Source organism: Danio rerio, chromosome 4, assembly GCF_052040795.2.
Source record: "Danio rerio strain M-AB ecotype USA chromosome 4, GRCz13ab, whole genome shotgun sequence".
Taxonomy (NCBI): domain Eukaryota; kingdom Metazoa; phylum Chordata; class Actinopteri; order Cypriniformes; family Danionidae; genus Danio; species Danio rerio.
The window spans coordinates 81355066-81375000 of record NC_141024.2 but is presented as its reverse complement, the minus strand read 5'-3'; the positions used below and the strand labels follow the sequence as shown (position 1 = coordinate 81375000).

Here is a 19935-nt window from a genome sequence, read left to right as displayed (position 1 = left end):
GGTATTCCCAGGCGGTCTCCCATCCAAGTACTAACCAGGCCCGACCCTGCTTTACTTCCGAGTTCAGATGAGATCGGGCATTTCCAGGGTGGTATGGCCGTAAGCGAAAGAGGATGTCAAGCGTTGGCTATTTAAATCAGCTGCCAAATGAAGCACTTCGAAAAGCTTACAGCACCTGGTATTCCCAGGCGGTCTCCCATCCAAGTACTAACCAGGCCCGACCCTGCTTTACTTCCGAGTTCAGATGAGATCGGGCATTTCCAGGTTGGTATGGCCGTAAGCGAAAGAGGATGTCAAGCGTTGGCTATTTAAATCAGCTGCCAAATGAAGCACTTCGAAAAGCTTACAGCACCTGGTATTCCCAGGCGGTCTCCCATCCAAGTACTAACCAGGCCCGACCCTGCTTTACTTCCGAGTTCAGATGAGATCGGGCATTTCCAGGGTGGTATGGCCGTAAGCGAAAGAGGTTGTCAAGCGTTGGCTATTTAAATCAGCTGCCAAATGAAGCACTTCGAAAAGCTTACAGCACCTGGTATTCCCAGGCGGTCTCCCATCCAAGTACTAACCGGGCCCGACCCTGCTTTACTTCCGAGTTCAGATGAGATCGGGCATTTCCAGGGTGGTATGGCCGTAAGCGAAAGAGGATGTCAAGCGTTGGCTATTTAAATCAGCTGCCAAATGAAGCACTTCGAAAAGCTTACAGCACCTGGTATTCCCAGGCGGTCTCCCATCCAAGTACTAACCAGGCCCGACCCTGCTTTACTTCCGAGTTCAGATGAGATCGGGCATTTCCAGGGTGGTATGGCCGTAAGCGAAAGAGGATGTCAAGCGTTGGCTATTTAAATCAGCTGCCAAATGAAGCACTTTGAAAAGCTTACAGCACCTGGTATTCCCAGGCGGTCTCCCATCCAAGTACTAACCAGGCCCGACCCTGCTTTACTTCCGAGTTCAGATGAGATCGGGCATTTCCAGGGTGGTATGGCCGTAAGCGAAAGAGGATGTCAAGCGTTGGCTATTTAAATCAGCTGCCAAATGAAGCACTTCGAAAAGCTTACAGCACCTGGTATTCCCAGGCGGTCTCCCATCCAAGTACTAACCAGGCCCGACCCTGCTTTACTTCCGAGTTCAGATGAGATCGGGCATTTCCAGGGTGGTATGGCCGTAAGCGAAAGAGGATGTCAAGCGTTGGCTATTTAAATCAGCTGCCAAATGAAGCACTTCGAAAAGCTTACAGCACCTGGTATTCCCAGGCGGTCTCCCATCCAAGTACTAACCAGGCCCGACCCTGCTTTACTTCCGAGTTCAGATGAGATCGGGCATTTCCAGGGTGGTATGGCCGTAAGCGAAAGAGGATGTCAAGCGTTGGCTATTTAAATCAGCTGCCAAATGAAGCACTTCGAAAAGCTTACAGCACCTGGTATTCCCAGGCGGTCTCCCATCCAAGTACTAACCAGGCCCGACCCTGCTTTACTTCCGAGTTCAGATGAGATCGGGCATTTTCAGGGTGGTATGGCCGTAAGCGAAAGAGGATGTCAAGCGTTGGCTATTTAAATCAGCTGCCAAATGAAGCACTTCGAAAAGCTTACAGCACCTGGTATTCCCAGGCGGTCTCCCATCCAAGTACTAACCAGGCCCGACCCTGCTTTACTTCCGAGTTCAGATGAGATCGGGCATTTCCAGGGTGGTATGGCCGTAAGCGAAAGAGGATGTCAAGCGTTGGCTATTTAAATCAGCTGCCAAATGAAGCACTTCGAAAAGCTTACAGCACCTGGTATTCCCAGGCGGTCTCCCATCCAAGTACTAACCAGGCCCGACCCTGCTTTACTTCCGAGTTCAGATGAGATCGGGCATTTCCAGGGTGGTATGGCCGTAAGCGAAAGAGGATGTCAAGCGTTGGCTATTTAAATCAGCTGCCAAATGAAGCACTTCGAAAAGCTTACAGCACTTGGTATTCCCAGGCGGTCTCCCATCCAAGTACTAACCAGGCCCGACCCTGCTTTACTTCCGAGTTCAGATGAGATCGGGCATTTCCAGGGTGGTATGGCCGTAAGCGAAAGAGGATGTCAAGCGTTGGCTATTTAAATCAGCTGCCAAATGAAGCACTTCGAAAAGCTTACAGCACCTGGTATTCCCAGGCGGTCTCCCATCCAAGTACTAACCAGGCCCGACCCTGCTTTACTTCCGAGTTCAGATGAGATCGGGCATTTCCAGGGTGGTATGGCCGTTAGCGAAAGAGGATGTCAAGCGTTGGCTATTTACAGATGTTACTACTTCAATGTGTTCCTTATGCCGCCATTCATACCGCGGCGACGGCGGTACTTGATGCGCCAGCAGCTTTTGACCGCTGGGTGGCAGTTTAACCACAGATATTCAGCTTTGCCTTTTCACAACACTAAACAGACTTTTCTGTGCGTACCTTATGTGATCAGATGTGTTCAATTAAAATATAATTTTGATTTAGTTTTCTTATAGTGATAAACATGATCTTACCAGGGCTTAAAGTATTCCGGCACCATGCCGGATCTCCGGCGTGCGGCCGTGAGAGAAAAAAAAATAGAGCTTGCACATGCGGTTTAGTTGGGGATGCTCAAAATAACTGATTAAGCAATAACCAAAAGGGTGCGTTTGTAACCGATGAATGGTATCAGTTAAACGATTAAAATATGCTTTATACATTTTTAAAGTTTGGCTGCATACGGGGCATCTGTTTAATGGTTTACTGACTGCCGCCAGTGTTTTACGCTCTGCTTATGCTTGCTCAGCGCGCTTTAAGTTTTGCCGTTGCGCGCTGTGTGCTCGAGTGGAAAAAGCGTGTTACCTCTGTTTCATTGTTCAGTCAAATGAAAGCACTGCAGGTTTTCTGTTGAGGTGACAGCGGGGTTTGGGTTGTCAATGTGAGTACGATAAACTTTTAAAGACTGAGGAGAGACTTGGGTCGCTGTTTCAAGTTATCCAGAGCTGTATTTATAGATCTTAAATGTCACAATATTATTAAAATTACAATTATAACATCGACAGCAACTCGACTCGCGCACACCAGCTGATTCAGTCGTTTTCTAGTGACATACAAAAGAGGCTTCTTTTTTTCTTGTCAACCATAAAAGGCAGAGCGGTACGTCGCGCGTTTTTGCAACGTAAAGGCGTGCGCTTTGTGATCGGCCCCTAAATGTACAACAAATATTTGTTAACTCTTGGGATGGTAACACATGCAAACACACGTTTCTACAGACACATTTTCCAAAGAAGCAAAATGAAAGAAGGATATTTCTCGTCACAGTTTCACACAGTGTTGACAATAACCAGCGCTGATGCAGATCACCTCTGTGCTGTATGCAGCCGCTTCATAAACTTAAAAAAAGCAGGCTGTTGATGATTTTGGGTGGGCTACAACCAACAAACCCCTTTTTTATTTATTTTTTTATTTTTTGAAAATTACAGTTATTAATTCAATTCAATTCAGCTTTATTTGTATAGCGCTTTTACAATGTAGATTGTGTCAAAGCAGCTTCACATAAATGGTCATAGTAACTGGAACAGTGTGGTTCAGGTTTTAGTGTTTAAGTTCAGTTATTAATAGTTCTTATATAATATCAGCTTTTAAAATAGCCTAAAATCTACGAATCAAACAAATCCAAAGATTTTCTTGATTTTTGTATAATAATAACTCCGCACCAAACTGAGGCTTTCATTTTATAGCTTAAAACATGTATGCAAATGTATGCAATGTCATATGTAAGGGCTGTGACGGTCACCGTGACGACAATCACTCTAGAACACACATTTTCTGTTTTGTTGCCATATAGCCTATACATTTATGAACACGTTAACTTAGACGTGATACAGCAAGTTCAAGTTCAGCCATGAACCTTGCTGGAAAACTTATATTACATCGCCAATCTGGAAACATTTTGGATTCGTGGCGAACGAGTAAGGCGAATCAATAATTAGGATGAAGCTATTTGTAGGGCTTGTTTAGAAAAATAAGTGTTAAATGGACAAACACGTCGAACCTCCATAGCCATCTGTGGTAATGTCACCCAGCCATGACATGTGGAGCCAGCTCCGGTGTCATCTACTGAACGAAAAAGCCCAGCTAGTCAGCCAGGTATGGTAGAGAGGCCTTTTCAAAAATGGGCAAATAAAAAAGAGAAACTGATAAATAGTAGACGTTGATGAGAAATGGAGCAGCATATTTGGTAGTTGAGAACGCGCCGATCCACAATGTAGAGCTGGTTTCCGAGAAATGCAGGCGGCGGAGCAAGATACTCTCTTTGCCACGGTTGCGAAAAAGTATCTGTATGGGCTACAGGCACACAGTCTCAGTGCTGCTGGAAACATTGCAATCTCAAATAAGTCTCCGCTTAAACCGAACAAAGTCAACATGTTAGTTTTTCTGGCAAATAATTTAAAATATGAATAGAAAAAAGGCAGAGAGACGCAGTTTTTTTTCCAACATCTGACTTATGTTGTTACAAGCCTATAGGCTAATATTTTTGTTCTTCGTTACTATTTATATTATTATTGATTAGTATTTGAGAAGTTTCTAAAATGTAACGTTTACTGTTTCAAGCAGTTAAAGTTATTTAATATTTAACTAGCCTAGGCTGTATTGTGTTGTTTTATCAACGAAAGTTAAAAAACAAACATGTTCGTTTGTACGAATATTTAGCATAATACTTTGGTCTTTTTTTATTTCTTAATTTTACATGAAATGTAAATTAACTTAGGTAGGCTACTTGGGTACAGGGGCGTAATTTGTTGGTAGTATACCGAGGAATGTTTAGACAGTAAATATTGTCATCATTATTTAAAAAAATTATAAATAAATAAATTAAATAAAAAAATAAATAAAACACCTTACGGAAAGGATGCAATGAAGGAAAAGCATGCTCTTAATCATTCTTCATAATCTGATTCGTACCCTATACATGCAATAAACTTATATTGCGCCAACAAGAACAAGCCCTAAAAGGTAAAGTCTAAAGCAAGAGGAGTTATTGATATGATATTAATGTTAGTTGTTAATATTAATGATCGTAAACACGACCTGCGTTGTATAATAAACGGCGTCATTGTGTCCTGTCTGCGATTTTTTTTCTCGTTGAAGAACAGAAAATTCATGTTGTCACCATCTTCCCAGCCAGGTTTTCATCCACAGTTTCCGCTTTTGTTTCTTCTCAAACAATAAAGTTTCGCTATAGCAGGCCCGGCGGCAGGATATCATAACTGAGGGCGCAAGGGCGCAATCCCATTGCACTTGACGACTGAATTTGGTCCTTTCTTGTTCCTTTTATTTAGGCTATTTATTAATTCATTACTTTGCATTACCGATATAGTCCTACTTTTTATAGTAATAATAATATGCAGTTTTGCTATTACCGATTTTATTAATGAAGGCAACGATACCGTTTACATTAATGCAGAAAGATAATGTTAAGCACCAAACAAGTGGTTTAAATTATGTTAGTCTCCTTATTTCTTTCCGTTTTATTTTAAACATTATAAATGTGTAAAGTTTTAGGTAAAGACGTCAAAATACGCCCACACATGCAAGCTAAACTAGATCATCTGAGTCATCACGCTTTATTACTCAACCAAAATCAGTGAGGAAAAAATAAATGTTTTAAATTAAATTATATTTAAATGTTACATTAAATAAAAAAATAAATTTAAATGTTAAATGCCATTTAAAAATAGTTTCTAAAATTAATGTGTTACTTAGTTACATTTTTAGGCATTAGTGTAGCCAAACAGAAAGCCATGTCTACCTATATTATTCAGCCTGCAGCGCATAAGGTGGATCCGCGGTAAATCCACACGCACTAAATAGCCTACCTTTTTCTTTTACAACACTGTAAACATAACTTCGCAGGTCGATCATCTTTAAACGCAAAAGACATTTTTAAGTGTCCTAAATTGACTGCTGCTGTAGAAGGGGATGTTTTTTTTACATAACTGTAAACGTGTGCTTTAGCTATGCCAAAATGAAAGCAAATATTTTGTTCTGCGTTTTGTCAATTGTATAGCTTAATAATAATAATTAAAATAATAATAATAATAATAATAATAATAATGGATATAATAAATTATAATATTATTTATAGTATAGACATTTTTACTAGGCTACTTTAATATTAATCCCTAACTCAAAAACTAATGTGAAAATGAATGGCAGCTGTGCTAAAATTAATGTAACGGGAAATTTCTTCTGCGTTTTTCCCCTTTATAGCTCAATAGTTTTATTCAAAGAATTAGTTAAGCAAAACATGAAATAAATTAAACTGCGTGTCTTTGTGATATCCACTAGTCCAGTTTTCTCCAGTGTGAGTTTAGAGTGCGCCTCCACCGCATGCGCATTTATGCCTGCACCAGATCAAAGCAGGTGTAAAGTCCAACACAGAGCGCGTTGTGCGTTCAACTAACAATACCCGCTCCACTGTCTCCAACACACAAATACTCGAACTCTTTATTTGTGGACTTACTTTTGATAATAGGCTACTATCATTACCTTTATCATGATTCTATTTTTATTTTTATTATTCAATTTTTTTATTTTATTTTCTTTATTATATGTTATATCCATAATTGTTTGCACTACTGCCCTTTTTGCACTGTCTTTGTACGCAGTGACGCTGCACTGCTTTGGCAATACGAATGTACAGTTATTTGTCATGCCAATAAAGCACCTCAAATGTGAAAATAGCCTAGGCAACAAATAACAAATCGGAGTCTAATAATAACAAATGCCATTTTCATTTTCATACACGTGTGGGTTTTGACAATATGTGTTTAATTAAGCTATAAAGATTAGCCTATCAGATGAAATGCATAGTGAAATATGAAATAAATGTGAATTTTGCTGAATAATTAATTAATCTATATCTTTAATATTTTTAAAATCATCTCGCTTCGGCCCAGAGAAAGAGGCGCGCGGCACCAGCGGACCTGTGCTTTCCCAAACAAAGCTGTACAGTAACTTGCGCTGAATATGCATAGTTTGGGGGGGAGGATATAGTAGTGAGTGTTTCCCAAAACCCCTATAGTTTCTCTGTCGCAGATCCATCATTTGAATCACGTCACTATTAACCCTGCTTTTATTTATTAAATGCTTCCCAACGCCGCATTTCTGTTGAGCGAAAAAAAGCTGCTGAAAATAAATAAAGTTATGCCAATGCCATTTTAATAGTTTCATGATAGTAGTAGCTGGTGTGCTTCATCTGCGTGATTCTGATTTGACATTCTTCCGCTAAACTTGCGCTGTCTTGGTGTAAATGGGCTATGAACTGTTGCTATTGAGGCTAAGGTGTAAATAGGCTATAGTTCTCTCTGCAACTTTCAGGTTTGAGGTGGGGGAAGTGGCAGAGGCAATTCAAATGAACCATCTCTAAAAATAAAAAATGCCACGTACGCGGCATCTGTGTAAAGATCATTACCTTATTATTATTATTATTATTATTAATTCATTCTTTCATTCATTTTCTTTTCGGCTTAGTCCCTTTATAAGTCTGTAATTGCCACAGCGAAATGAACCATCAACTTATCCAGCATATGTTTTACGCAGAGGATGCCAGGAGGGCCAGCTGGGGCTTTGGGGGGCGAAGTGAAAGGAGAGGCGGACTTTGCCCCAAGTCTGGGAAAGATGGCTTGCCGTCATTACACTAGTTTTCCGAAGGCACACGAGTTAAATGCGCCAAACACATGAACAAATAAATTAATAAATAAGGGAAAGAAAACATCTAGCCTTGAGGGTTGAGAGGTCTTTTTGATTATAATCGCCGTTATGTTTCCGTTTTAAATGTAAGGCTGTTGCATAAAATAATACAATTTTAATTTATAAGTGACTTTGCTGCGTCCCCCTGGATGTTTCAATAACGCATAATAATCTTTACATCATATTAAAGACACAGCAGACTAAAGGTTTTCGAGAGTTTTTGTCAAGTTTAAACGGTGTGTTTGTGCGTGTTTATATGCCTGCATATGTGTGTGTGAGAGATTGAGCAAATGAGCGCTCCCTTCACAGCTCTGGTAAGCTGCGAGCAGCTTCTTTCTTTTTGTTATTTATTTTGCAGATAATACACAATATGAATAAAACAGAAAGACATAAAACTTTACGTGTACCCTTTTGTAGACTTAAAACAAGTGTCATGTCTTTATAAAATAGCCTAAGCCATATTGAAATATAATTTAAAGAATTACAAATATCTGATATAATAAAATCGCATGAAATAAATAAACCATTATAAAACAAGCAAAAGCAACAAGGTAGGCCTTTATAGCCTACATAAATGAAACCTTTAAAGCCATATTAAACAAAGCCATTTTACAAAGGCTTTGTTAAAAAAAAAGATTTTATATATTCTCTAAAAACAGTAAACACCAGAGAAGGTTTAAAATATTATTTATTTATAACCTATGCGTTTAAAAACGAAACCGCATTAAATATGGGGCCTTATGAAAATGAATGTTTCTATGCACAATAACTGAACTTAATGTGTTATTTAAAATATCTATATTACGCTCCAAGCATTCGCCAAAAGGAATATATTTTTACGTAAAAACACAGAACATAGCTGAATAGAGTGTTGCCTGCTTTAGACGATAGGTTATTAATTATATTATAAATGGTTATGTTCAGGTCAGTGAAATAATACCTTTAATAAATAAAATGGTGGGCCAGTGATTCCCTCGCTGTCATCAGTGCATGGGTTAATGAGCTTAGGAGAATTCTGCTTTGCATTTTTCTATGCATTACTAACATCACTAAACCAGACATTTGTTTTATAAGTTAACCAAATATTCGCGCAGATTCAGCAGTTTTTTTCTGACGCGTTTGCCATTCATGCCAGTCAGTGAAAAAAGAAGTAACTGTGGCCCTGTTTGCAGGTATTAAGATTCGTTTTCATCAATCTGATGCAACTTTTATTATTTACAGGACGTAAAAATGCAATTAAAAGTTTCAAATCAATTCAATTCAATTCAATTCAATTCAATTCAACTCAAAAGTTCAATTCAAAAGACTAGCCTATTTTATGCATTAAATAATGAAATATAACTAATTTCCTTTATTTCTGATCAGACCATGCATTTTAGACTATTTTACAATTGTAATATGTGCATATGCTTTTTTTAAAATAACATTCGTCTAACAAATATTTTAGCACATCGAAAGTAATTAAATGACCTGTTTTTGATTAAAAACCTTTATGCAAAAGGATCAGAAATTGATCGCGCACGCGTAGGAAAATGCAGTTATGTGACACATGACATGCATGGCTCCTATGCCGCGTTTTTAGGATAAATTGGCATATAGGTGCTGCTTTGAATAGAATAAAACTATTTAAAAACACATTAAAAACTTCACAAAGCGTATCTTATGGAAAAACACCAATTGCCGGGCTCTGCTTTCGGTTTTAAAAGAATCAAGCAGCTTTAAAAAAATATAATTTGCTGAAGAGAAATGACAGAAAAAAAAGATTAAACATATCGGGACTGTTAAAAGAACATTTCTCTTTAATATATTCTTTCGACTCCGAAACATCAGCTAAGATTATGAATTACGGAGTGTCTCTATTCCCTGCTTCAGCAGTGCGTGGCTGGTTATGAACGAGGAGGCGGAGAGAATGCGCTGTTTAGTTTCGGCTTGATATATTTAAATAAAAACTAACACAGAACTGCTTTTAACGCTCAAAAAGTTAAACTAAAATGCACAACTCTTGTTGGTTGCACCCGCGGGATGCACAATAAACCTAACACGCCATTATTTTAATTCTATATTCGTGAAGAATGAGCCACGAGATTGAGATTTTTGAAGGTGCTCTCCAGCGGCGAAGTTCCTGGCAGAGTAGCGGGTGAAAAAATGTGCATGCAGAAATTGAACAAGAGGAATAACATTTTAAATTATATAACAAGCATTGTATTCTTTCTAATCCCCGCCCAGTTTTAATACAAGTTGTGTTCTTCAATATTTGTGGCTGGGAAGTTTATTAAGAATATATTTATAATTATATATTATTAAATAATTACATATATATATGTGTGTGTGTGTGTGTATATATATATATATATATATATATATATATATATATATAGAGAGAGAGAGAGAGAGAGAGAGAGAGAGAGAGAGAGAGAGCCATTACAAGTAAAACAACAACAACAAAAAACAACAATTTTACTTTAAAGAAAAACAGATGTTTTGAGAAAAAAAAACTGAACAAAACTGAAACCAAATTATTAAAACTAAACTTGCGGGACTTTATTTATGTCCTGTGGCAAAATTATTTTTATTATACTTTAAGTTATCTGCTTGAAGTAGGCTAGGTCACATTTATCAATGGTAAGTTTTAGTCTAAGTTTACATCAATAACAATGTGCATTGTCCTTTACCATACAAAAAAGGAAGAAAAAACATTATTATACACCATAGTAGCCGCAAATCTTTTTAAATGCATTAAAAAAGCAAGCACATATCTTAGCCTTACCTTGAGTTTGTTCACATTCTGCCAGTATTAACATACATGCTGTATTTTATTACAGTTCATTTTGATGAATTAGGTCTAACTGACAGCTTTTTCTTCTTTTTTTCGCGGTTATGCGGCATTATATTTCACACGCATATGCAAGGTGACTGAAATTGAAATTAAAATACCAAACATACTGAGCCATTAATTAAAAAACAAAACAACAGTTATAGCTTCTTTAAAGGAGAACATTGACGTTTTGAAAAAAAAAAAAAAAACTGAACTGAAACTAAATTATTAAAGATAAACCTGCGAGACTTAATTTATGTTATGTCCTGCGGCAAAATTTGTTTTATTATACTTTCAGTGATCTCCTTAAGGTAGGTCAATTTATTTATTTATTTATTTGCTTTTGATGAAGCAGCATTCAACTTAAGCTCTTTAGACCATGCCCCTGACCGTTTCTCAGTGTTTCGCCGCAATATCTTTAAATAAATAATTTATTTAGGCCTAATTTCATTATTAATTAGTTTTCATTATTCGTTTATTATTATGTACAATTGTTGAGACATAAAATAAGATAGTAAAATATAATCAACAACGAAAATTAAAACAAAAACAGAAATAAAAACATAAATGAAAATGTCTTGTCTTAGTCCTATCAAAATAGCAAACACTGAACATCTCTCTATATTTAGGCTAAAAGACTGCTTTATTTATTTATTTAAGACTACTTATTTGTACTGAATGTTTGTGCTTTCATGTTAGTTGTCTTTTATTTCTTCAATTCTATTTTCCAAAACTAGTCCTCTTTGCACTTAAAAAGTTTACAATAAAGTGTGTTAACAAATTTTAAATGATTAATGAAGGAATTATAATGCTTTGACTTATTGTTTAATCTCATTTACAAGCACAGTAGCATATTTAAAGCTGCTGTAAAGGCTATTTCTGTCCGTTCGCATCCCGTCCCTTTGCGCCCCCTGGCGGCTCATTCACAAGCTGCTGTCATATACTAAAAACAGAGCGGCAGTTATTTCAAACGGCGGCGGTATAAGACGCGGCGGTAATAGTCACTTTGAACTCTCACCTACTGTAAATCAGCTGCCAAATGAAGCACTTCGAAAAGCTTACAGCACCTGGTATTCCCAGGCGGTCTCCCATCCAAGTACTAACCAGGCCCGACCCTGCTTTACTTCCGAGTTCAGATGAGATCGGGCATTTCCAGGGTGGTATGGCCGTAAGCGAAAGAGGATGTCAAGCGTTGGCTATTTAAATCAGCTGCCAAATGAAGCACTTCGAAAAGCTTACAGCACCTGGTATTCCCAGGCGGTCTCCCATCCAAGTACTAACCAGGCCCGACCCTGCTTTACTTCCGAGTTCAGATGAGATCGGGCATTTCCAGGGTGGTATGGCCGTAAGCGAAAGAGGATGTCAAGCGTTGGCTATTTAAATCAGCTGCCAAATGAAGCACTTCGAAAAGCTTACAGCACCTGGTATTCCCAGGCGGTCTCCCATCCAAGTACTAACCGGGCCCGACCCTGCTTTACTTCCGAGTTCAGATGAGATCGGGTATTTCCAGGGTGGTATGGCCGTAAGCGAAAGAGGATGTCAAGCGTTGGCTATTTAAATCAGCTGCCAAATGAAGCACTTCGAAAAGCTTACAGCACCTGGTATTCCCAGGCGGTCTCCCATCCAAGTACTAACCAGGCCCGACCCTGCTTTACTTCCGAGTTCAGATGAGATCGGGCATTTCCAGGGTGGTATGGCCGTAAGCGAAAGAGGATGTCAAGCGTTGGCTATTTAAATCAGCTGCCAAATGAAGCACTTCGAAAAGCTTACAGCACCTGGTATTCCCAGGCGGTCTCCCATCCAAGTACTAACTGGGCCCGACCCTGCTTTACTTCCGAGTTCAGATGAGATCGGGCATTTCCAGGGTGGTATGGCCGTAAGCGAAAGAGGATGTCAAGCGTTGGCTATTTAAATCAGCTGCCAAATGAAGCACTTCGAAAAGCTTACAGCACCTGGTATTCCCAGGCGGTCTCCCATCCAAGTACTAACCGGGGCCGACCCTGCTTTACTTCCGAGTTCAGATGAGATCGGGCATTTCCAGGGTGGTATGGCCGTAAGCGAAAGAGGATGTCAAGCGTTGGCTATTTAAATCAGCTGCCAAATGAAGCACTTCGAAAAGCTTACAGCACCTGGTATTCCCAGGCGGTCTCCCATCCAAGTACTAACCAGGCCCGACCCTGCTTTACTTCCGAGTTCAGATGAGATCGGGCATTTCCAGGGTGGTATGGCCGTAAGCGAAAGAGGATGTCAAGCGTTGGCTATTTAAATCAGCTGCCAAATGAAGCACTTCGAAAAGCTTACAGCACCTGGTATTCCCAGGCGGTCTCCCATCCAAGTACTAACCAGGCCCGACCCTGCTTTACTTCCGAGTTCAGATGAGATCGGGCATTTCCAGGGTGGTATGGCCGTAAGCGAAAGAGGATGTCAAGCGTTGGCTATTTAAATCAGCTGCCAAATGAAGCACTTCGAAAAGCTTACAGCACCTGGTATTCCCAGGCGGTCTCCCATCCAAGTACTAACCAGGCCCGACCCTGCTTTACTTCCGAGTTCAGATGAGATCGGGCATTTCCAGGGTGGTATGGCCGTAAGCGAAAGAGGATGTCAAGCGTTGGCTATTTAAATCAGCTGCCAAATGAAGCACTTCGAAAAGCTTACAGCACCTGGTATTCCCAGGCGGTCTCCCATCCAAGTACTAACCAGGCCCGACCCTGCTTTACTTCCGAGTTCAGATGAGATCGGGCATTTCCAGGGTGGTATGGCCGTAAGCGAAAGAGGATGTCAAGCGTTGGCTATTTAAATCAGCTGCCAAATGAAGCACTTCGAAAAGCTTACAGCACCTGGTATTCCCAGGCGGTCTCCCATCCAAGTACTAACCGGGCCCGACCCTGCTTTACTTCCGAGTTCAGATGAGATCGGGCATTTCCAGGGTGGTATGGCCGTAAGCGAAAGAGGATGTCAAGCGTTGGCTATTTAAATCAGCTGCCAAATGAAGCACTTCGAAAAGCTTACAGCACCTGGTATTCCCAGGCGGTCTCCCATCCAAGTACTAACCAGGCCCGACCCTGCTTTACTTCCGAGTTCAGATGAGATCGGGCATTTCCAGGGTGGTATGGCCGTAAGCGAAAGAGGATGTCAAGCGTTGGCTATTTAAATCAGCTGCCAAATGAAGCACTTCGAAAAGCTTACAGCACCTGGTATTCCCAGGCGGTCTCCCATCCAAGTACTAACCGGGCCCGACCCTGCTTTACTTCCGAGTTCAGATGAGATCGGGCATTTCCAGGGTGGTATGGCCGTAAGCGAAAGAGGATGTCAAGCGTTGGCTATTTAAATCAGCTGCCAAATGAAGCACTTCGAAAAGCTTACAGCACCTGGTATTCCCAGGCGGTCTCCCATCCAAGTACTAACCGGGCCCGACCCTGCTTTACTTCCGAGTTCAGATGAGATCGGGCATTTCCAGGGTGGTATGGCCGTAAGCGAAAGAGGATGTCAAGCGTTGGCTATTTAAATCAGCTGCCAAATGAAGCACTTCGAAAAGCTTACAGCACCTGGTATTCCCAGGCGGTCTCCCATCCAAGTACTAACCAGGCCCGACCCTGCTTTACTTCCGAGTTCAGATGAGATCGGGCATTTCCAGGGTGGTATGGCCGTAAGCGAAAGAGGATGTCAAGCGTTGGCTATTTAAATCAGCTGCCAAATGAAGCACTTCGAAAAGCTTACAGCACCTGGTATTCCCAGGCGGTCTCCCATCCAAGTACTAACCGGGCCCGACCCTGCTTTACTTCCGAGTTCAGATGAGATCGGGCATTTCCAGGGTGGTATGGCCGTAAGCGAAAGAGCATGTCAAGCGTTGGCTATTTAAATCAGCTGCCAAATGAAGCACTTCGAAAAGCTTACAGCACCTGGTATTCCCAGGCGGTCTCCCATCCAAGTACTAACCGGGCCCGACCCTGCTTTACTTCCGAGTTCAGATGAGATCGGGCATTTCCAGGGTGGTATGGCCGTAAGCGAAAGAGGATGTCAAGCGTTGGCTATTTAAATCAGCTGCCAAATGAAGCACTTCGAAAAGCTTACAGCACCTGGTATTCCCAGGCGGTCTCCCATCCAAGTACTAACCGGGCCCGACCCTGCTTTACTTCCGAGTTCAGATGAGATCGGGCATTTCCAGGGTGGTATGGCCGTAAGCGAAAGAGGATGTCAAGCGTTGGCTATTTAAATCAGCTGCCAAATGAAGCACTTCGAAAAGCTTACAGCACCTGGTATTCCCAGGCGGTCTCCCATCCAAGTACTAACCAGGCCCGACCCTGCTTTACTTCCGAGTTCAGATGAGATCGGGCATTTCCAGGGTGGTATGGCCGTAAGCGAAAAAGGATGTCAAGCGTTGGCTATTTAAATCAGCTGCCAAATGAAGCACTTCGAAAAGCTTACAGCACCTGGTATTCCCAGGCGGTCTCCCATCCAAGTACTAACCAGGCCCGACCCTGCTTTACTTCCGAGTTCAGATGAGATCGGGCATTTCCAGGGTGGTATGGCCGTAAGCGAAAGAGGATGTCAAGCGTTGGCTATTTAAATCAGCTGCCAAATGAAGCACTTCGAAAAGCTTACAGCACCTGGTATTCCCAGGCGGTCTCCCATCCAAGTACTAACCAGGCCCGACCCTGCTTTACTTCCGAGTTCAGATGAGATCGGGCATTTCCAGGGTGGTATGGCCGTAAGCGAAAGAGGATGTCAAGCGTTGGCTATTTAAATCAGCTGCCAAATGAAGCACTTCGAAAAGCTTACAGCACCTGGTATTCCCAGGCGGTCTCCCATCCAAGTACTAACCAGGCCCGACCCTGCTTTACTTCCGAGTTCAGATGAGATCGGGCATTTCCAGGGTGGTATGGCCGTAAGCGAAAGAGGATGTCAAGCGTTGGCTATTTAAATCAGCTGCCAAATGAAGCACTTCGAAAAGCTTACAGCACCTGGTATTCCCAGGCGGTCTCCCATCCAAGTACTAACCGGGCCCGACCCTGCTTTACTTCCGAGTTCAGATGAGATCGGGCATTTCCAGGGTGGTATGGCCGTAAGCGAAAGAGGATGTCAAGCGTTGGCTATTTAAATCAGCTGCCAAATGAGGCACTTCGAAAAGCTTACAGCACCTGGTATTCCCAGGCGGTCTCCCATCCAAGTACTAACCAGGCCCGACCCTGCTTTACTTCCGAGTTCAGATGAGATCGGGCATTTCCAGGGTGGTATGGCCGTAAGCGAAAGAGGATGTCAAGCGTTGGCTATTTAAATCAGCTGCCAAATGAAGCACTTCGAAAAGCTTACAGCACCTGGTATTCCCAGGCGGTCTCCCATCCAAGTACTAACCGGGCCCGACCCTGCTTTACTTCCGAGTTCAGATGAGATCGGGCATTTCCAGGGTGGTATGGCCGTAAGCGAAAGAGGATGTCAAGCGTTGGCTATTTAAATCAGCTGCCAAATGAAGCACTTCGAAAAGCTTACAGCACCTGGTATTCCCAGGCGGTCTCCCATCCAAGTACTAACCGGGCCCGATCCTGCTTTACTTCCGAGTTCTGATGAGATCGGGCATTTCCAGGGTGGTATGGCCGTAAGCGAAAGAGGATGTCAAGCGTTGGCTATTTAAATCAGCTGCCAAATGAAGCACTTCGAAAAGCTTACAGCACCTGGTATTCCCAGGCGGTCTCCCATCCAAGTACTAACCAGGCCCGACCCTGCTTTACTTCCGAGTTCAGATGAGATCGGGCATTTCCAGGGTGGTATGGCCGTAAGCGAAAGAGGATGTCAAGCGTTGGCTATTTAAATCAGCTGCCAAATGAAGCACTTCGAAAAGCTTACAGCACCTGGTATTCCCAGGCGGTCTCCCATCCAAGTACTAACCGGGCCCGACCCTGCTTTACTTCCGAGTTCAGATGAGATCGGGCATTTCCAGGGTGGTATGGCCGTAAGCGAAAGAGGATGTCAAGCGTTGGCTATTTAAATCAGCTGCCAAATGAAGCACTTCGAAAAGCTTACAGCACCTGGTATTCCCAGGCGGTCTCCCATCCAAGTACTAACCGGGCCCGACCCTGCTTTACTTCCGAGTTCAGATGAGATCGGGCATTTCCAGGGTGGTATGGCCGTAAGCGAAAGAGGATGTCAAGCGTTGGCTATTTAAATCAGCTGCCAAATGAAGCACTTCGAAAAGCTTACAGCACCTGGTATTCCCAGGCGGTCTCCCATCCAAGTACTAACCGGGCCCGACCCTGCTTTACTTCCGAGTTCAGATGAGATCGGGCATTTCCAGGGTGGTATGGCCGTAAGCGAAAGAGGATGTCAAGCGTTGGCTATTTAAATCAGCTGCCAAATGAAGCACTTCGAAAAGCTTACAGCACCTGGTATTCCCAGGCGGTCTCCCATCCAAGTACTAACCAGGCCCGACCCTGCTTTACTTCCGAGTTCAGATGAGATCGGGCATTTCCAGGGTGGTATGGCCGTAAGCGAAAGAGGATGTCAAGCGTTGGCTATTTAAATCAGCTGCCAAATGAAGCACTTCGAAAAGCTTACAGCACCTGGTATTCCCAGGCGGTCTCCCATCCAAGTACTAACCAGGCCCGACCCTGCTTTACTTCCGAGTTCAGATGAGATCGGGCATTTCCAGGGTGGTATGGCCGTAAGCGAAAGAGGATGTCAAGCGTTGGCTATTTAAATCAGCTGCCAAATGAAGCACTTCGAAAAGCTTACAGCACCTGGTATTCCCAGGCGGTCTCCCATCCAAGTACTAACCAGGCCCGACCCTGCTTTACTTCCGAGTTCAGATGAGATCGGGCATTTCTTTTTTTTTTTTTTTTTTTTTTTTTTTTAAATAAACATTCTTCATAAAATAACATCCTCTTTGGGCATTTTCCACTTTAAATCACTTAAAACATTATACACTTCATCATTAAACACATCATAAAAGCTTGGTAACATGTCTTCTCCTTTAAAATACCAGTACAGTCTTTCTATGTATCTTTCCATTTTTCGTTTTAGTACATTCCACACATTTAAAACAACTTTTTCCAGCTTTGCTACATTTCTTCTTTCCCACACACATTTTTTAATCATCATTATGAGAAGATTTACAAACTTTTTGTTTTTGTTTTCCATATTCCATCCGAACATCACAAGAGTATTCCATTCCAATTGTTCTTCATCCCAATCTTTCAATAAATCTTTTAGCATTTTTTGGCATTTCATGTAAAAACATTCTAATTCTTTACAGTATAAAAACAGGTGTAAAATTCCTTCATCTTCTTGAAAACAAACCTTACATGTTGCATTTGGTTCTCTCTGTATCTTTGTTAAAATGCACTCAGTAAAAATTGCCTTGTGTCTTATAAAATATTCAAAACATTCCAATCTTGTTTCTATTATTTTCCCTCTCATGTTTTTCCATATATTTTCCTTTTTCACACTATTCAATCTTTGTACCCAAAAGTTATTTGCTATAGGTTCTTGAAATACACTATCTCTAAAATACACATAAAAGTCTTTCAGTAAACAATCTTTAAAATCACAAAGCTTTCCTTTTAAATAGACATGTATGACTTTTTCATTCCCACATTCTTCCATATTTTCTATTCTTGTAATCCATTCTTTTGGTATGGCACCTTTGACCGTTTCAAGTTTATTTTCTATTTCCTTTACACTGTATTCCTCTTTAGCTTCTTCCATTAAGTCTACTATATATTGCTTAGTTAAAAATCCCTTTTTGAATTCATAAAGAACATCCCTTATTCTTAAAATCCCGACATCCATCCATTTTTTAAAAAATAGTTCCTTCCCTTCTTTTAAAATACATTTATTTAAAAACAAAGGTTGATTTAACAAGTTTTCTCTTCCCTTTACTTGGTAAAATACTCCATCTAAAAATTTCCCCCATGCACTTAAAATTTCTTGATAAAACCCTGGTAACTTTTCCGTCATCCAGTTTTTTGTTTTTAACCAAAGAATGTCTTCTCCTAAGTTAAAATTGCCAACTTTGTTTAAAAAATATTTCATAACCTTTTTCCATTCTGTTGAGTTCTCCTCTTGTAAAAGCTTTTTAACTATTTTGACTCTAAGACAATTCTTCCTTTGTTTAATATCAATCAATCCTATCCCTCCTTCTTCTGTTGCTCCTATTATTGTATTGTACGCAATTCTTGGGGGTTTCCCCTCCCATAAAAAATCTTGAACACACTTTTTCAATCTCGCTTCTATCCAACATGGCATTTCTGTTACATATAATTTATACCATAGCTTTGATGTCATTAAAACATTTAATATTAAGGCTTTCCCCTTTAAACAAAGTTCTCTCATCCTCCAAAAATTTAATCTTGATTCTATTCCTCTTATTAGATCATCCCACATCTTTTCTGTTGCTTTTCTTTCATTTTTACCAATTAAAATTCCTAAAATTTTCAGTTCTTCTACTTCTCTAAATTGAAAACAATCTGTTAAAATATCTGCTTTACCAAACCTCATATATTGTGTTTTATTTTCATTTATTTTGCTTCCTGTTCCCTTACAAAACTCCTGTACTTTTTTCATGGCTTCTTTTACACTCTTTTTCTCCTTCACTATTATTGTTGTATCATCAGCATACTGGTATATTTTTCCTTCATCCTCCTCTTCTTCTATTTTTATTCCTTTAATTTTAGTTTCTTGTTTTATTGCTAACCCTAAAGGTTCTGCGATTAGGGAATATAATAGCGCTGAAAGAGGACATCCTTGTCTAATCGATCTTGTAATTTTAAAACAATCTGTTAAAAAACCATTACATTTTACTTTTGTTAAAGCCCCTTTATATAAAATTTTAATCCAATTAATAAAATTCTCTCCAAATCCAAATGTTTTGAGTACATCAAATAAGTAAGTATGTTCGACTCTGTCAAAAGCCTTTTCAAAATCTACACTAATTAAAAAACCATTCATCTTCTTTTCTTGTAAATAATCTATTGTGCTTTTAATACTCATTGTTACATCTGCTATATCTCTCCCTTTTATTGCATATGCTTGATTTGATTTAATTAATTTAGGCATCACTTCCTTTAATCTATTTGCTAAAACTTTTGCTAAAATCTTTAAATCTGTATTCAACATTGTTATTGGTCTATAATTTTGTAATTCAGTTTTTGCTCCTTTTCTTTTATATATTAACTTCATTAATCCCATCCCCATTCTTTCATTCATCTCTTTACATTTAAAAATTTCTTTAAAAACTTCTTTAAGTATTCCTTTTAAAATATCTTTAAAAACAATATAAAATTCATTTCCTATTCCATCTATACCTGGACTTTTCTTTTTATTTAGTTGATTTATTGCACTTTCAATCTCTTCTTCATCTATATCTCTGTCACATTCTTTGTTGTCATCTTTTTCTAATTTTACTTTTATATAATTT

At 40.3% G+C, this 19935-nt stretch overlaps 45 non-coding genes across 45 annotated transcripts in view; all 45 read right to left on the bottom strand.

The window, feature by feature from the left end:
• LOC141382751 (5S ribosomal RNA) overlaps positions 1-105 on the bottom strand; it is a 119-nt gene extending 14 nt beyond the window's left edge. The window contains exon 1 of the ribosomal RNA XR_015487328.1: positions 1-105. This exon is cut by the window's left edge and continues 14 nt beyond it. This is a non-coding gene — a ribosomal RNA (5S ribosomal RNA).
• Positions 106-163: 58 nt separating this feature from the next.
• On the bottom strand, positions 164-282 carry LOC141383642 (5S ribosomal RNA). Its single transcript, XR_015489037.1, has one exon. It is a non-coding gene; the product is annotated as a 5S ribosomal RNA (ribosomal RNA).
• A 58-nt stretch (positions 283-340) lies between these two features.
• On the bottom strand, positions 341-459 carry LOC141382750 (5S ribosomal RNA). The gene has a single exon (XR_015487327.1). It is a non-coding gene; the product is annotated as a 5S ribosomal RNA (ribosomal RNA).
• A 58-nt stretch (positions 460-517) lies between these two features.
• On the bottom strand, positions 518-636 carry LOC141383084 (5S ribosomal RNA). Its single transcript, XR_015488101.1, has one exon. It is a non-coding gene; the product is annotated as a 5S ribosomal RNA (ribosomal RNA).
• A 58-nt stretch (positions 637-694) lies between these two features.
• On the bottom strand, positions 695-813 carry LOC141382749 (5S ribosomal RNA). The gene has a single exon (XR_015487326.1). It is a non-coding gene; the product is annotated as a 5S ribosomal RNA (ribosomal RNA).
• Positions 814-871: 58 nt separating this feature from the next.
• LOC141382748 (5S ribosomal RNA) lies at positions 872-990 on the bottom strand. The gene has a single exon (XR_015487325.1). It is a non-coding gene; the product is annotated as a 5S ribosomal RNA (ribosomal RNA).
• A 58-nt stretch (positions 991-1048) lies between these two features.
• Positions 1049-1167, bottom strand: LOC141382747 (5S ribosomal RNA). Its single transcript, XR_015487323.1, has one exon. It is a non-coding gene; the product is annotated as a 5S ribosomal RNA (ribosomal RNA).
• Positions 1168-1225: 58 nt separating this feature from the next.
• Positions 1226-1344, bottom strand: LOC141382746 (5S ribosomal RNA). Its single transcript, XR_015487322.1, has one exon. It is a non-coding gene; the product is annotated as a 5S ribosomal RNA (ribosomal RNA).
• A 58-nt stretch (positions 1345-1402) lies between these two features.
• LOC141383646 (5S ribosomal RNA) lies at positions 1403-1521 on the bottom strand. The gene has a single exon (XR_015488008.1). It is a non-coding gene; the product is annotated as a 5S ribosomal RNA (ribosomal RNA).
• A 58-nt stretch (positions 1522-1579) lies between these two features.
• LOC141382745 (5S ribosomal RNA) lies at positions 1580-1698 on the bottom strand. The gene has a single exon (XR_015487321.1). It is a non-coding gene; the product is annotated as a 5S ribosomal RNA (ribosomal RNA).
• Positions 1699-1756: 58 nt separating this feature from the next.
• LOC137492775 (5S ribosomal RNA) lies at positions 1757-1875 on the bottom strand. Its single transcript, XR_015487320.1, has one exon. It is a non-coding gene; the product is annotated as a 5S ribosomal RNA (ribosomal RNA).
• Positions 1876-1933: 58 nt separating this feature from the next.
• LOC141383659 (5S ribosomal RNA) lies at positions 1934-2052 on the bottom strand. The gene has a single exon (XR_015489219.1). It is a non-coding gene; the product is annotated as a 5S ribosomal RNA (ribosomal RNA).
• Positions 2053-2110: 58 nt separating this feature from the next.
• Positions 2111-2229, bottom strand: LOC141383437 (5S ribosomal RNA). Its single transcript, XR_015488996.1, has one exon. It is a non-coding gene; the product is annotated as a 5S ribosomal RNA (ribosomal RNA).
• A 9352-nt stretch (positions 2230-11581) lies between these two features.
• Positions 11582-11700, bottom strand: LOC137495160 (5S ribosomal RNA). Its single transcript, XR_015487319.1, has one exon. It is a non-coding gene; the product is annotated as a 5S ribosomal RNA (ribosomal RNA).
• Positions 11701-11758: 58 nt separating this feature from the next.
• LOC137495161 (5S ribosomal RNA) lies at positions 11759-11877 on the bottom strand. The gene has a single exon (XR_015487318.1). It is a non-coding gene; the product is annotated as a 5S ribosomal RNA (ribosomal RNA).
• Positions 11878-11935: 58 nt separating this feature from the next.
• On the bottom strand, positions 11936-12054 carry LOC137491977 (5S ribosomal RNA). The gene has a single exon (XR_015485221.1). It is a non-coding gene; the product is annotated as a 5S ribosomal RNA (ribosomal RNA).
• A 58-nt stretch (positions 12055-12112) lies between these two features.
• Positions 12113-12231, bottom strand: LOC137495162 (5S ribosomal RNA). The gene has a single exon (XR_015487317.1). It is a non-coding gene; the product is annotated as a 5S ribosomal RNA (ribosomal RNA).
• Positions 12232-12289: 58 nt separating this feature from the next.
• LOC137493822 (5S ribosomal RNA) lies at positions 12290-12408 on the bottom strand. The gene has a single exon (XR_015489237.1). It is a non-coding gene; the product is annotated as a 5S ribosomal RNA (ribosomal RNA).
• A 58-nt stretch (positions 12409-12466) lies between these two features.
• LOC137493520 (5S ribosomal RNA) lies at positions 12467-12585 on the bottom strand. The gene has a single exon (XR_015489266.1). It is a non-coding gene; the product is annotated as a 5S ribosomal RNA (ribosomal RNA).
• A 58-nt stretch (positions 12586-12643) lies between these two features.
• Positions 12644-12762, bottom strand: LOC137495163 (5S ribosomal RNA). The gene has a single exon (XR_015487316.1). It is a non-coding gene; the product is annotated as a 5S ribosomal RNA (ribosomal RNA).
• A 58-nt stretch (positions 12763-12820) lies between these two features.
• LOC137492776 (5S ribosomal RNA) lies at positions 12821-12939 on the bottom strand. Its single transcript, XR_015487315.1, has one exon. It is a non-coding gene; the product is annotated as a 5S ribosomal RNA (ribosomal RNA).
• A 58-nt stretch (positions 12940-12997) lies between these two features.
• LOC137494060 (5S ribosomal RNA) lies at positions 12998-13116 on the bottom strand. The gene has a single exon (XR_015487314.1). It is a non-coding gene; the product is annotated as a 5S ribosomal RNA (ribosomal RNA).
• Positions 13117-13174: 58 nt separating this feature from the next.
• Positions 13175-13293, bottom strand: LOC137495164 (5S ribosomal RNA). The gene has a single exon (XR_015487312.1). It is a non-coding gene; the product is annotated as a 5S ribosomal RNA (ribosomal RNA).
• Positions 13294-13351: 58 nt separating this feature from the next.
• LOC141383083 (5S ribosomal RNA) lies at positions 13352-13470 on the bottom strand. The gene has a single exon (XR_015488100.1). It is a non-coding gene; the product is annotated as a 5S ribosomal RNA (ribosomal RNA).
• A 58-nt stretch (positions 13471-13528) lies between these two features.
• LOC141382744 (5S ribosomal RNA) lies at positions 13529-13647 on the bottom strand. Its single transcript, XR_015487311.1, has one exon. It is a non-coding gene; the product is annotated as a 5S ribosomal RNA (ribosomal RNA).
• Positions 13648-13705: 58 nt separating this feature from the next.
• On the bottom strand, positions 13706-13824 carry LOC141383082 (5S ribosomal RNA). The gene has a single exon (XR_015488099.1). It is a non-coding gene; the product is annotated as a 5S ribosomal RNA (ribosomal RNA).
• A 58-nt stretch (positions 13825-13882) lies between these two features.
• Positions 13883-14001, bottom strand: LOC141383081 (5S ribosomal RNA). Its single transcript, XR_015488098.1, has one exon. It is a non-coding gene; the product is annotated as a 5S ribosomal RNA (ribosomal RNA).
• A 58-nt stretch (positions 14002-14059) lies between these two features.
• On the bottom strand, positions 14060-14178 carry LOC141382743 (5S ribosomal RNA). Its single transcript, XR_015487310.1, has one exon. It is a non-coding gene; the product is annotated as a 5S ribosomal RNA (ribosomal RNA).
• Positions 14179-14236: 58 nt separating this feature from the next.
• LOC141383080 (5S ribosomal RNA) lies at positions 14237-14355 on the bottom strand. The gene has a single exon (XR_015488097.1). It is a non-coding gene; the product is annotated as a 5S ribosomal RNA (ribosomal RNA).
• A 58-nt stretch (positions 14356-14413) lies between these two features.
• Positions 14414-14532, bottom strand: LOC141383078 (5S ribosomal RNA). Its single transcript, XR_015488096.1, has one exon. It is a non-coding gene; the product is annotated as a 5S ribosomal RNA (ribosomal RNA).
• Positions 14533-14590: 58 nt separating this feature from the next.
• LOC141383077 (5S ribosomal RNA) lies at positions 14591-14709 on the bottom strand. Its single transcript, XR_015488095.1, has one exon. It is a non-coding gene; the product is annotated as a 5S ribosomal RNA (ribosomal RNA).
• A 58-nt stretch (positions 14710-14767) lies between these two features.
• On the bottom strand, positions 14768-14886 carry LOC141382742 (5S ribosomal RNA). The gene has a single exon (XR_015487309.1). It is a non-coding gene; the product is annotated as a 5S ribosomal RNA (ribosomal RNA).
• A 58-nt stretch (positions 14887-14944) lies between these two features.
• Positions 14945-15063, bottom strand: LOC141382741 (5S ribosomal RNA). The gene has a single exon (XR_015487308.1). It is a non-coding gene; the product is annotated as a 5S ribosomal RNA (ribosomal RNA).
• A 58-nt stretch (positions 15064-15121) lies between these two features.
• LOC141382740 (5S ribosomal RNA) lies at positions 15122-15240 on the bottom strand. The gene has a single exon (XR_015487307.1). It is a non-coding gene; the product is annotated as a 5S ribosomal RNA (ribosomal RNA).
• A 58-nt stretch (positions 15241-15298) lies between these two features.
• Positions 15299-15417, bottom strand: LOC141382739 (5S ribosomal RNA). Its single transcript, XR_015487306.1, has one exon. It is a non-coding gene; the product is annotated as a 5S ribosomal RNA (ribosomal RNA).
• A 58-nt stretch (positions 15418-15475) lies between these two features.
• On the bottom strand, positions 15476-15594 carry LOC141383076 (5S ribosomal RNA). The gene has a single exon (XR_015488094.1). It is a non-coding gene; the product is annotated as a 5S ribosomal RNA (ribosomal RNA).
• Positions 15595-15652: 58 nt separating this feature from the next.
• LOC141382738 (5S ribosomal RNA) lies at positions 15653-15771 on the bottom strand. The gene has a single exon (XR_015487305.1). It is a non-coding gene; the product is annotated as a 5S ribosomal RNA (ribosomal RNA).
• Positions 15772-15829: 58 nt separating this feature from the next.
• LOC141383075 (5S ribosomal RNA) lies at positions 15830-15948 on the bottom strand. Its single transcript, XR_015488093.1, has one exon. It is a non-coding gene; the product is annotated as a 5S ribosomal RNA (ribosomal RNA).
• A 58-nt stretch (positions 15949-16006) lies between these two features.
• LOC141383658 (5S ribosomal RNA) lies at positions 16007-16125 on the bottom strand. The gene has a single exon (XR_015489124.1). It is a non-coding gene; the product is annotated as a 5S ribosomal RNA (ribosomal RNA).
• Positions 16126-16183: 58 nt separating this feature from the next.
• On the bottom strand, positions 16184-16302 carry LOC141382737 (5S ribosomal RNA). Its single transcript, XR_015487304.1, has one exon. It is a non-coding gene; the product is annotated as a 5S ribosomal RNA (ribosomal RNA).
• Positions 16303-16360: 58 nt separating this feature from the next.
• Positions 16361-16479, bottom strand: LOC141383074 (5S ribosomal RNA). The gene has a single exon (XR_015488091.1). It is a non-coding gene; the product is annotated as a 5S ribosomal RNA (ribosomal RNA).
• A 58-nt stretch (positions 16480-16537) lies between these two features.
• Positions 16538-16656, bottom strand: LOC141383073 (5S ribosomal RNA). The gene has a single exon (XR_015488090.1). It is a non-coding gene; the product is annotated as a 5S ribosomal RNA (ribosomal RNA).
• A 58-nt stretch (positions 16657-16714) lies between these two features.
• Positions 16715-16833, bottom strand: LOC141383072 (5S ribosomal RNA). Its single transcript, XR_015488089.1, has one exon. It is a non-coding gene; the product is annotated as a 5S ribosomal RNA (ribosomal RNA).
• A 58-nt stretch (positions 16834-16891) lies between these two features.
• On the bottom strand, positions 16892-17010 carry LOC141382736 (5S ribosomal RNA). The gene has a single exon (XR_015487303.1). It is a non-coding gene; the product is annotated as a 5S ribosomal RNA (ribosomal RNA).
• Positions 17011-17068: 58 nt separating this feature from the next.
• LOC141382735 (5S ribosomal RNA) lies at positions 17069-17187 on the bottom strand. The gene has a single exon (XR_015487301.1). It is a non-coding gene; the product is annotated as a 5S ribosomal RNA (ribosomal RNA).
• Between the last annotated feature and the right edge of the window lie 2748 nt (positions 17188-19935).